A 13845-nucleotide genomic window follows, 5' to 3' on the forward strand; every position below is an offset into this window, starting at 1 on the left:
GCATTCACAAGATAACTTTTGATTTACACTTTTAAGTGTAGAGAAAATGGATCACAAATATAGATGTAATTATCTACCTACTAAGATTTATACGTTTGCAGTATTTTATGTGAAGGGGAAGGTGGATGAAATACCAAACAGTGCACAGCATGTCCCTTTCTTTTGCAGTTATCCTGGTTATGCATAGAAATGATGGATGCACATACTACCAAATCCAACAACATGACCTATTCTATGGCAACTGTGATGGCAAAGGAATCATTATTTGCTGCTGTCATTGCATCTGCACAGAGTGGCCCAGAGAAGCTCTACCAAGTGGTCAACAGCCTGTTACATCATGGCCCACAGGAAGATAGTGCTGATCACTCAGTAGATGGCATGAAAAATTTGCACAGCACTTTGCACTTTGTAGGCAAAATCACTCAGATTTGCTCTGACATAGATGCTGTAGTTAGCACAGGTTCTATATAACTATGGCTCCTGCTTGTCCTGAATTGATGGATAATTTACAGTTTTTGCAGCCTGCTGATGTAGACATGACCCTTGGATGGGGTGAAGGCTACCACTTGTCTGCTAGACCCTTGCCCATCCTGGCTTATAAAAGCTGCCAGGGAGGGACTGTGGGTCCAAGGGATAGGTAATGCCTCCATGCAACAAGGTAACATCCCAGCATGCTTAAAGGAGACAGTAATGAGAGCATTATTGGAAAAGCCCTCCTTGGACCCCACAATACTGGATAATTACTGTCCAGTCTCTAGTATCTCATTCTTGGACAAAGTGCTGGAATGGGCTGTGGCTTCTCAGCTCCAGGGGTTCCTGAATGAGACAGATTATCTAGATCCATTTCAATCTGGCTTCAGGTCTGGTAATAGGGCAGAGACTGCTTTGGTTGTCTTGGTGGATGACCTACACCAAGAACTGGAAAGGGAGAGTGTATCCCTTTTGGTTCTGCTGGACCTTTCAGCAGCTTTTGATATGATCGAACATGGCTGGGCCATCTCTCTGGGGTGGGACTGGGAAGCACTGTTTTACAGTGTTTCCAGTCCTTTCTGAAGAGGAGGATCCAGAAGGTGGAGCTGGGGGCCTCCTGTGCTGTCCCTCAGGGTTCTGTTTTGTCCCTTGTGCTATTTAACACATACATGAAACTGATGGATGTAGTTGTCTGGAGTTTTGGGGCGCAGTGTCACCAATATGTGGATGACACTCAGCTCTATCTCTCCTCTCCATCTAAATCTGAGTAAACTGTTTCAGATCTGGATTAGTGCCCGGTGTCAGTAATGGACTGGATGAGGACAAACAAATTGAAACTTAATCCAGACAAAACAGAGGTGCTCCTGGTCAGTTGAAAGGCAGATGAAGGAATAGGGATTCAGCCAGTGCTGGATGGGGTTACACTCCCTTTGAAAACACAGGTGAACAGCTTGGCTTTATCTCTAAACTTGGATGGCCAGGTTTCAGTGGTGGCTGGGACCACCTGTGCATAATTAAACCTAGTTCACCAGCTGTGTCTGTTTCTTGAGAGGTCTGATTTGGCCATGGTTACACAAGTCCTGGGTACATCTTGGTTGGATTACTGGCAGTGGTCCCCAACCTTTTTGATACCGTGGACTGGTGGGGGTTTGGGGATCCCCGTGGTCACACGCATGCGGAAAGGGGTGGAGGTGCTCATGTGGCATGCACACACTCCAACCGTCTGCACCACAGGATTAAAATCACTGTTTGATTAAAAACTGTCATTTATCACAAAGCTGTTTATATATACAACCATAGCACCCAAGGCCTATTGTGCCTACTACCCTGTCTTCACCTCCTCCTATTGTTCTCTCTTTTAAATTTTTATTTATTTATTTATTTTTAAATTTATTTTTTGTATTTATTTATGAATTATTTTATTTTATTTATCTATTTAGTTTTGTGTAGTGTTCACCCCTCCCCCTCAGGGCGTTCTACTCAAACCATGTTTTCCTTCTTACAGTGGTGCCTCGCAAGATGATGTTAATTCATTCCGTGAAAATCGCTGTCTTATCAAAATATCGTTTTGTGAAATGAAAAAGCCCACTGAAATGCATTGAAACTAGTTCAATGCGTTCTAATGGGCTGAAAACTCACCGTCTGGCGAAGATCCTCCATATGGGGAGCCATTTTCACTGCCTGTAAAGGGGGAATCTGTCCTGAAAACACAGCGGGGAGCCATTTTGCACAACGGGCGGCCATTTTAGAACCACCAATCAGCTGTTGCTAAATCATCGTTTAGCGAAAAATTGGTTCCCGATGCAGGGAACTGATTATTGTTAAGTGAATTTTCCCCATAGGAACATTGTTTTGCGATTGCAAAAACTTCATTGTAAAGCAGTTTCATCATTTAACGAGGCAATTGTTAAGCGAGGCACCACTGTATTTAGGTTGCTTTATTATTATTATTATTATTATTATTATTATTATTATTATTATTATTATTATTATTATTATTATTATTATTATTATTAGTAGTAGTAGTAGTAGTAGTAGTAGTAGTAGTAGTAGTAGTAGTAGTAGTAGTAGTAGTAGTATATACTTTTACTTTGAAGTAAGCCATTTGATGGGGGGGTCCTGCATCTTCTCTATTGCCCCCCCCGCTTGGGTTTAAGCCTTATTATTACAGTCCCCTTAGGGGCAGGCCCCAAATAGCCTTACTCCCTTGCACTCCCCCTCCTTCTCTTATCCCTGCCTAAGTAAATTGAAACTTTTCTTGGCGATTTTCCTCTTCTCTTTTTTTTTAAAAGATTCTAAATGTAAAACAAACAAGCCCCTTAGGGCAGGAGAACTGGGACTTAAAATCCCCCAAACCAAACTGCTGTGGAAGGTACTGATGCAAACCCCCGCCCCCATTCGTTGAAGGGTCCTTCAAATAAAAAGAACTACATCGTAGGAGCAGCGGTGCCTCCAGAAGCTTCCTCCGCAGTTGCAAGCCTTGGAAGGAGGCCAAAAGGAGGGTGGAGCCTGCTTTAGGAGGTACTCATTCCCCCTCCCATCCTGGGTCCTATTTGCGAGACTCTTGTCTTGCCATATCATGGGAGAGAGGCAAAGAAGCTCCACGCTGCCGAAGCATGCTTGGTGTGACAAACCCAGACCTACTGGGATATGCCCCACTTTCACTAAGCTGCCACCAACCATTCCCTGTAAAGAGTCACACAGACCAGGAATGGATTTTTAACAAACAAAGGAATAAGGTTTATTTAAACAACACACAGGGAAAATAAAATGATCAAGTGAATAAGGTACAGTAACGTGGCTTAGTCTCAATCATACATACACCAGTTTGGTTCACACAGAACACCTTTCAATAAAGCACAGACCCTGAACCTATCAGTTCTGGCTACCCATACAGACACCTGAACCTATCAGGTAGGTACTGACTGACACACAGTAGTACCCTGTCTGACACACAGACTCCCACACCAGCTTCTTCTTCCCAGCTTCTCCAAACTCCTTCTAAACTTCTCCACACAGGATCCCCATATATATACAGTACAGCCCCTCCTCCTGATGTCCCGCCTTCCACTCCCCATAGGATGGAACCCCCCCTCCAAACCCATGACAGACAGGTAACATCAGTGCTGTATGTAACACCTCCCCTCCTTATAAGCTGTTTTGTAGGGGGAAAGCTAACGTGCTTTTCTCCAAAAAACAACCTGGTTAAAACACACAAAAACAGTTATACATACAATATCATACTTACTTATACTTACACTCTATTAGGTATTTAAACATTTACCATTTACAATACATCAAGTTACCTCCATTCATACAAACCACGTTCAAAAAAAACAGGTACATTTAACCTTTGGTCACCAAAATATACACATAGTCCATGTTTCTTTCGCCGTCTTCACTCTTCAGGTCCTCCTGACAAGGCGTCAGCAACACAGCTCACCGACCCTCCGACCACCCTCACTTCAAAGTCATAGTCTTGCAGGTTTAAAGCCCACCTCATAAGTTTACTATTGTGGGTTTTCATTGTCTTTAACCATTGCAGTGGTGAATGGTCAGTGCACAGAATAAAATGTCTTCCCCAGATGTAAGGCTTGGCCTTCTGGATCGCATAGACTATGGCCAGGCACTCCTTTTCCACGGTTGCCAAATGTCTCTCACCTTTCTGGAGTTTCCTACTCAGGTAGGACACTGGATGCTGGTCACCATTCTCATCCTCCTGGCAAAGAACTGCTCCTACCCCGCTGTTAGACGCATCGGTGTAGATGATGAACTCCCGGTCGAAGTCTGGAGCACGCAGCACTGGATAGTTGATGAGGGCCTCCTTCAACCTCTGGAACGCCTCCTCACAGTCGCTGGTCCACGGGATGCGGTCATCAGTCTTCTTCCTCGTCAGATCGGTCATCTCGCTAAACCTCGGGATGAACTTTCTGTAGTAGCCCACCAACCCAAGAAATGATTTGACTTTTCTCTTGGTGTTGGGTCTAGGCCAATCACGAACTGCTTCTATCTTAGCCTCTAGGGGTTTTATCACTCCTCCCCCTACTATGTGACCCAAGTATTTTATTTCTGGGCTACCCAGCTGACACTTGCTCTCTTTGCAGAGCCTAAGCCAAAGCACTTCCTCCCCTGGGTCAAAGTGCCTCTCTCTAGCTTTGTGGTCATACCATGTTTTCTGTCTGACCTTCTGAGCTTGCAGGTTTTCTGCTGCCAGCTCTAGGTTTCTCTTTAGGTCATTCATCAAGGTGTCTATGTATGTCACAACGTCTTGTGGGTCATCCTGGGTGATCTGCTCCCAATTTTGTTTGATCAAATCAAGGGGCCCTTTCACCCTTCTCCCAAATAAAAGTTCAAACGGACTGAACCCGGTACTGGCTTGTGGCACTGATCGATAAGCAAACAAAAGGGATTGCAGCTTCTGGTCCCAATTGTTTGGATTCTCTGCCAAGTAAGCCCTAATCATGCGCATTAGAGTCCCATTGAACTTCTCAGTTAACCCATTATTTTCAGGGTGATAGGCAGTGGTTTCCTTGTGCTTAATTCCACAGATTTGCCATAACCGTTTCATGAGCTTCGATGTGAACGATGCGCCCAAATCTGTGATTATTTCTGAGGCAAATCCCATCCTGGACATATACCCCACCAAGGCATCTGCCACTGTGTTAGTTTCAATGTTAGTCAAGGGTATGGCTTCAGGGTACCTCGTGGCATGGTCCACAATGGTGAGAATGAACCTGTTCCCCCTCTTTGTGGCCTTGGGCAAAGGTCCCACAATATCCACCCCTATGCATTTGAACGGAGTGTCAATCACAGGCAAAGGGCACAACTTTGCTTTGGTCCTGTCGCGGCTATTCCCCTGCCTTTGACACACATCACATTGTTTACAGAACTCTTTGATCTGCTTCCCTATTTCAGGCCAGTAAAAATTCTGTGTGATTCTCTGCTGTGTTTTGTTCACCCCTAAGTGCGCAGCAAACATGTCAGAGTGCCCCCTTTGTAAGATCATGGGGTGATACTTTTCAGGTACCACTAGCTGACTTCTGATCCCATCTCCCCCTTTTGAGATATTCCTCAGGGTCTCTCTATATAAAATCCCCTTTTTCTCATGAAATCTCACTGGGGTTTCAGGTGTTAGCTGGGCGTCTGTCACCTGTTCAAAACACTTTTGGAGAGTGGCGTCTGCCTTTTGCTCTTGGCCAAATCTGCTGTCTGTGGTCAAGGTTTCCACCTCAGCTTCTGAACTCCCCCCACCTGCTTCCGTCTCGGGCTCATCAGTACCCCCCTGAACTGTCCCCGTGGTGGCTTGTGAGCGTGTAATCACTAGCACCCGTTTCACATGTTCAGCCAGGTCATTTCCCACGAGCACGGCTGCTGGCAGAGTCGATGAAATCGCTAGCCGCCAAACTCCCCTCCAGCCTTGAAAGTACACAGGTACCTCAGCTACTGGCAGCGAGATCACCTGTCCCTCAATCCCTGCCACCTTTATGCTCTCATTCGGGATTATATACTCCCTAGGAATAATATCTGGATGGCACAGGGTCACCTGGGAACAAGTATCCCTTAACCCCCGATACTGATGGTCAAGTATTCCTACGTCCACCCCTGCTGTTTCAAACAACTGAGAATCTGTTCTCACAAGTAAGCAGCGCTTGACCTCCACAAGAGGACCATTTTCCTCAGCCTGATCAGCAGATGTCACTGTTCCAGATTGAGTAGCCATGGCAACAGGCTCCCTCAGTGACAAGGAGCTTTGCTCTTTCTGGACACAGAACACAGCTTTTGGCTTGGTTCCACTCGAATCATGAGGCACATTTCCTTTTAGCTGCTTTAATTTCTCACACTCTGAGATTAGATGGCCCTTTCCTTGACAGAAATAACATTTTCTGCTGTATTTGGAGTCTTTCTCATCTTGTTTTGGTTTTCCCTCCAAAATCTGAGGTCTTGGTTTCGTGTCTGAGGGCTTCCCTTCACCATGGGCCCCTCCCACTTGCTGGTTTTTTCCTGGTCCCTGAGAGTACTTGCTGTAGGTTTCTTTGGGTTTACCTATCGATTTCCCCTCAGCACCTAAGGGCTTTCTTATTTGGGATATAAAATCTGCGATCTCGGCCGCTTCCGCCACAGATTTCGGTTTCCTTTCCCTCACCTGGAACTTCAGTTCCCCAGGCAGGACTGAATAGAACTGTTCCAGCGCTATCAAGTCTTTGAGCTGCTGAAAGGTCTCTGTCCCCTCCTGAGATAGCCATTTCTCTAGCAGCCTCACCAGTTGGGCCCCCACTTGGGTAAAAGTCTGCTCTGGTTTCTTGGTGAGTGACCTGAATCTTTGCCTCAGCTGTTCTGCATTTATCCCATGTCTGGCAAACACCAGTTTTTTAAACTCTGCAAAATCTTTCATCAGTTCCTCTGGCATCTCTGCATAGACTTCTGCCAGGCTGCCACTGATTAAAGATCGCATGATGGTCATCTTCTCAGTTTCCCTTACTGAGAAGTCCACAAACGCTCTTTCCACTAGGGAAAAGAACACCTCAGGGCAATCTCCCTTGTGGTATACAGGGAATTTCTTCAGGTCAGCTTTAGACAATTGGCCTCCCTCAGAATCCCTATTGTTATTATTGTTCTGATTCATCAGTTCCAATTTTCTTAACTCAAACGCCATTCTTTCTTTTTCCAGAGCAATTTTCTCTCTCTCCCTCTCTATCTCAAATTGCCTTTGTTTCTCTCTTTCCCTTTCCTCCATTTCCCTCACCCTCAGTTCATGCTGTTGGGCTATGAGCATTTTCCTGAGTTCTGGGTTCTGTTCTCCCGTGCTGTCACCCTGCACTGAGCCAAATTCATCCTCAGAACCTTGGTCAACCTGGGGGTCTTTCACTTCACCCATTTCTGCCATTTGGCTTCGAGTCAAGGGCATAATCCCCCCCCCAGAACAGGCTGCTTTCAAAAGTCAAGCCTCAAAATAAAGCGACCACTTTTTTTTCCCTTTTGCCTCAGAACCAGCCTTCTATAGATTACTGCTGTTCTTCAGCACTAACTTGCAACTGTTGCAAGCCAGAGTCTACCCCCCTCTGCTAGGCCTCTCAGCAGACAGGCTAGATCACTGCTATTTCACACAGTTTTGCCTCAGCTTTTCCCCGCCAAAACAGGTTGCCTCAGAGCTCCCTAATCTAGTCTCCCCAGTTGGCACGTTCTTCCACTAGCGCACCTCCCCGTGAGGTACGCCTAGAAGATTACCTACGCGCCCTCAGATTGTCCCTGACTAGACCCCCCTTGCTCTGGGCACACTTGCCAAGGCTTTGCTGGACCACTGGACAACTGGACCAGTCGTATCCCACACGCTGGACACCAATCAATGTGACAAACCCAGACCTACTGGGATATGCCCCACTTTCACTAAGCTGCCACCAACCATTCCCTGTAAGGAGTCACACAGACCAGGAATGGATTTTTAACAAACAAAGGAATAAGGTTTATTTAAACAACACACAGGGAAAATAAAATGATCAAGTGAATAAGGTACAGTAACGTGGCTTAGTCTCAATCATACATACACCAGTTTGGTTCACACAGAACACCTTTCAATAAAGCACAGACCCTGAACCTATCAGTTCTGGCTACCCATACAGACACCTGAACCTATCAGGTAGGTACTGACTGACACACAGTAGTACCCTGTCTGACACACAGACTCCCACACCAGCTTCTTCTTCCCAGCTTCTCCAAACTCCTTCTAAACTTCTCCACACAGGATCCCCATATATATATATAGTACAGCCCCTCCTCCTGATGTCCCGCCTTCCACTCCCCATAGGATGGAACCCCCCCTCCAAACCCATGACAGACAGGTAACATCAGTGCTGTATGTAACACTTGGCAGCAGAGCCAACAGTGGATTGAACGATGGACTAGGATTCTGGAAACCAGGGTCTGAATTCCTAATTGGCCATGGAATCTAACTGGGTGTGTGGAATTGGTAGAACTCCTCCTTAAATAACTCATTTAGCTTGAAAGCTCTACGAGGGTAGCTGTAAATCACTTCCAACTTGACAGGAAAAAAAACACTGATTTTTATTGAATGATTACTGTCTGTTTTGTGTCTGCTTCCCTGCCATACTTTCCCAACCCTTAGCCACTGTTCCTATTTAATAATAATAATCATGTGCTGTTAAGTCAATTCTGACTTATGGCAACCCTCTTCAGGGCTTTCTAGGTAAAAAAAAAAATACTCAAATACTATTCCCTTCTTCTGGGGATTCCCTGGGACTATGCAGCTTACCCAAGCCACACAGACTCTCTTTACTCTCAGAAGGCACACTGGGAAATCATACTCCCAGCCTCTGCTTCCGCAATCAGATAACTAAACCACTGAGTTATCCAGCTAGGCAGATTTCAATTTATATTTACTGCAACTGAAATCTTCAGTCTGTAGCACCAATGCAACTGATGGCATGCTGTGATTTTAATGACCAATATCTTTAAAAGCTTCAAGATTTTTTTCAGGCAATAGCAAGATATTCTGGTATTTCCAGAAGCTGCTGTTCCATGAACCTCTGTGCCTCAGTGGCTGTTGTCCTGTACATAGCTTTACTGAACTCAGTGTGGCTTATTTCTCAGTAGACATAAAAGACTGAACTTAGAAGTTCACCATGTTTGATTAAAAACTGTCACTTATCACAAAGCTGTTTGATCATTTGAATGAACTCACTGCTTCGGTCCTGCATCAGCAACCCGCTGCAGCATAAATTGTTCATAAAGAGAACGTATAATAAAGTAATCCACTGACTAATTAACAGCAAGATTTTTCATTTTTTTTTTTTTAAAAATTGTCTGCCTGCACTCAGTGAAATATATTTTTAAGCCCAAAGTATTTTACTGGCTTAGAATTTTTGTGTTAATTTCAACATGGGCTTTCTGTGGGTGTGGATTTGGCATTTTGCCACGAGTGTGCTCCAAAATACATTTTGGTGCTAGCATTTGACTGACAACTGCAGGTTGCCAAGTGATTTTCAACCCCCCTCTCGACCCATCTGCTAAAGTCTATTAATTCACATTTATGTCTCGATGCTAGAGCTTTTCTATTCCAGATGGTGTATGCAGAAATCAAGTCTTCATGGTACAATATGAAATAGTAATGTCTAACACATTCGAAAATAAATTAAATCCAGCATAATAAATTTTAAAAAGAGGCAGCAAATCAGTAATTTAGAAAAGTTCCAAATTCTTATTTTATGGGTTGTAATGAATTTCATTACATCTGTCTTTGATTTACAGCAAGACCTAACATTAAAATGTTGTTTATCAGAAGCCCTTGTCCTAATACAGATTTTTCTAATTTGCCCCAAATGAACCTAGGCTAAATAAAATACAAGAAATCTAGCCTTTCAGGGAAATATTTTAGATCAGCTCCTATTTTGTTGTATTATTATGCACCATTGTCAAAACTGACTTATAGCGACCCTGACAAGGCTTTCAGGGTAAGTATGGTATATAGAGTGGTTTTACCAGTTTTACTTCCCCCAGTGAGTTTCCATGGCCAAGCAGGAATCAAACCCTATTCTAGTCTCTCTGTCTACTTCACCCCACTGGGTACAGTTCCTATAAAGTTAGCTGGAATGGGGCCATTGCTTTTTGATGCTGTGTTTTGCCCTGGTGATATATACTGCATATCTATTGGACAGGAAAACTAATAAATGGCATCAGAAATGATGTGTATGTGCATGTGCATTTGTGCACATACACACTTAGGCTTTGTGCTTATGCACATGAGGTTGGGAATACATGCACTATATATATTCACACTTTCAGATATGCTAAGTGTACTAAATGTTACCAGGAAAACAAATCTACTGACAAGTTAAAGGTCTTCAGGTAACACTGTAAAATATTAGGGATATAGTTATTATGTAATTCTTAATCCTGGGATTTTAAGATTTGTTCTGCTGATAATCATCTTTGCACGTTGGTGATATTTGAGCGAAGTATGAGCAGGCACAATATGATGCTGTCATAATTATACATGAGCTAGGCTAATTTTTGTAGTGTTGTGCCAAGAAAATCATGTGGCTACAAGGATACCTTTTATATTATCAATTTGTGTTACTGACCAAGACCAAACTTTGTATTTCAGCTTCATCATTTCTTCTAGTATTGCTTTTAGTTACCATTTTTTAAGCATAATACTTGTTTAATTCTTTCTTAAACTTTTAAATATTTATATACTTATTGTTTTAGCTTTTAAATATTTTCTTTTTAATGATGTAAACTTCCTTGGGTCCTTTTTAAGGAGAAAGGTGGGATAAAAATATTCGAAATAAATAAATACTAACTAGATTTCCATAGGAAGGCAGATAGGTCTTTCAAGAAGACTGGTGTTCTATTTCTTTATCAGTAAAATCATAAATACACATACAACACAAAAAACCAGTAAGATTAATAATTCTGTTTAGTTCCATTCTGCAGTGTTCATTTAATTTAAACTGTGGCATGAAACAAGTTACCAGCTCAAAACTTTTCAGACAGGATCTCTTTTCTGTTGCAGCATGATTTCATGGACTGTGATTTGTCTTTAAGACTACAGAACATATGATAGAAACTAACAGAAGTTATTATTGTGAACTACATGGAACTAGCCTAAAAAGTATATGAGTCCATGCTATAATCTGGATCTAATTCTGTGCACCCAGATGATGTGCTGTGATTCCCTGAAACTAAGGCTGGAACGAGGTGGGGAAAGAGAAAACCATGATGTTACTATGGCTATGCACATAATTTTACATTGTGGTAGGAACATGGCTGGAGGAGATACAGGCCATCCATACTATTGGGGCTGACTTGATGCAACTCAGTTTACACTAAGTAGACAGAAAAGGGCATCCTTGGGTTTTCTAAACAATTTGTCATTTGCTTGGGTTTACACTGACCATACTTCAACCTAGAGTGAAATTCTTTGGGTTGCTTTCTCACTTTTTCTTTCTAGATCTTCTCTGGAAGAAAATGATGTTTCCCCTGAGCTGTCCACCACAATCCTGAATGTGTAGAAGGAGGAAGCTCCTATTTCCACCAAGTAGGTTGCAAAATGTGCAGGCTGCCAGACATAGCATCAGAAGGGGCAGGAATAGGAGGGATGGGGATTCAAGTCATGGGACTTGCTGTCAAGATGGACTTACGTCACACCACTGACTTGACTCAGACTCGGCTGGGCTTCCACACCATGACTCAAACTCAACTCAGAACTCAGCATGCAACCCAACTCCTCCTTTTTTCTAGAGGAAAAAGCTTGTTTTTAATGGGGATTTGAACTTGAGACTTGAAACTCAAAGACTTGCCAACTTATCTGAAGAATGTAGTGTGACCCTTCTAACCTGTTTATTAAATTCAAGTCTGTAAGTAAGGATATAGTTTGGGAATTGAACTACATTCTCATTGTAAGAACATGGATACTGTATCATTTTTAAAATGGAATATCAAATTTGAATTGTAGCTCACTGGAATTGGGTCAAAGTAGGACAATGTTGGCTTGTACACACCTTAGGGCTTATTGATCTCTTAACCAGTCAAAGGTAATTGAGCTCAGAGAGATACATTTATGTCCTCAAGCAAAAGCTCTTGATTCACCCATAAAAATTTGTGAACCAGAGAATTTGGAATGAAAGGTACACACCAATTTTAGAAGCCTTGTCCATCGATAGCAACTCCTTAGACATCATACAATTACTGAATGCAGATGAAAATTCAATACACTTCTTATAAAGCTGCTGATTTACTTACAAATAGATTTTACAGATACATTGAGGACATAGTGCTATTTCATGGGCAACACATGGGCAGAGGAAAAACAGCTAAGGAACATATTCACATTTAAAGAGAGGGTATTTACTGGAGGCCTCCATATTTCATCTGAAAAAGAACAACCATCAATTGGGAATAGGATTTTTCATTAGAGGATGTCTGAAGTCTCTGAAGCATAGCACAGTTGATTATTATGTTTTTACATTATCTTGTTTTAAAAACCCTCTGGAGGCATTTCATACTTTGGCTCATCCCCAGTGAAAATGTGGGGAGAAATGACAGCAGTGTTGGCTTCAGCTCTAATTGATCCTGAATTTCCACTACAGCTTAATGCAGTATGTTTGATACTTTGCTTTATCTGTATTGTCTGTCTAATGCTTTAGGATGACTGCAGATGATCTATCAACAACCCATTCACATGGTGATAAGCTAATCATGGGCAAGAGTTTTGTTAGATTGATTGCTACTGTCTGCACATGATGGAAGAAGATGATCCTGGGGAGAACCAATAGATTATGAATATTTCAATCAGGCTGTCATGTGATAATTGCAATCATTGCAATCTACCATATATGTGTGGATCTCTCTCTCCTCATTTATTAAAGCTTTGTTTCATTTTTAGGAGAGGAAGCATTTACAAATAAATCTGTCACGATTTATTTTTCTTAAATCCATTTCACATATTTCTGGAGGACTTCTTGCGCAGCTACTCGGGTTTCAGTACTAATCCCAGCAGCTACTGAAACAAGGTTGCTTTTGAAAATATATAAGATCGCAAGCACTGAAGTTACTTATATTAGTAGAGAATTTCAAAGCGAAAAAAAAAATTAGTGTAAAGTAGAGATGGGCCCAAGCCAAAAAAAAAAAAAAAAAGAACCAGGAAATTCATCAAAAATCACTGGTTCGGTAGTTCGGGTTCGTCAAAAACAAAAAATCAAAACAAACCGACCCCCCCCCAAAAAAAAATTAAACAATTTTTGTTTGGTTTGTTGGTTTGCTCATTTCCCTCCCCCACAGCCTGCTCCTGTCAATCAAGCAACCAGACAACACTGGAAGGAACCTAGAGACTACTGGATTGGGAGGTCAGGCAGCTTAAAGGGTTCTGGAGGAGTTGCTTGTTCTTTTTTATAAAACCGATTCACAGGAGCCAATATTCACCTCAGAGCCACTTCTGCTAGTCAGAGAAACTCTTCTACCTTGTAACCAAGTGTTACATGATTCAGTAAAGGAAACCAGCTCAGATCTCCAGTGCTATGTTGCTTCTTGTCCACAGGGTTTGAGCAACCTGAGCAACACCCTGTGTCAGTTTCCCTGTCATGAACCACTGCTGGAATTTTCCCCAGGCCAGCTGCTAAAGGGCATTTTCCTGGGGGACCTGCTTTGAGGACGTATAACTCAGACATCATAAATCTAAATTTCAGAAACCTTGGGGAGATTATAGAGAGAAACCTGAGAAAGCTTCTCTGTGACTTTGGTGTCTCTAGGTGGCTAGGTGGCTAGGTGGCCTGCATTTCCAAACCAACCTGATTTGTGGTTTGTTTTCCCCCCAAAATTTTGGGAATCCCATGGTTCATGATTTGTGGACTTCAGTGAATC

At 42.7% G+C, this 13845-nt stretch overlaps 1 long non-coding RNA gene across 1 annotated transcript in view; it reads left to right on the top strand.

The window, feature by feature from the left end:
• The window catches only part of LOC144583239 (uncharacterized), a 35889-nt gene extending 22507 nt beyond the window's left edge, over nt 1–13382 (top strand). Inside the window, exon 2 of the long non-coding RNA XR_013536935.1 lies at nt 11438–13382. This is a non-coding gene — a long non-coding RNA (uncharacterized LOC144583239). The remainder of the gene's footprint in view (nt 1–11437) is intronic.
• The last annotated feature ends 463 nt before the right edge of the window (nt 13383–13845 follow it).

The sequence above is a fragment of the Pogona vitticeps genome, chromosome 5 (assembly GCF_051106095.1).
Source record: "Pogona vitticeps strain Pit_001003342236 chromosome 5, PviZW2.1, whole genome shotgun sequence".
In the NCBI taxonomy this organism is placed as follows: Eukaryota; Metazoa; Chordata; class Lepidosauria; order Squamata; family Agamidae; genus Pogona; species Pogona vitticeps.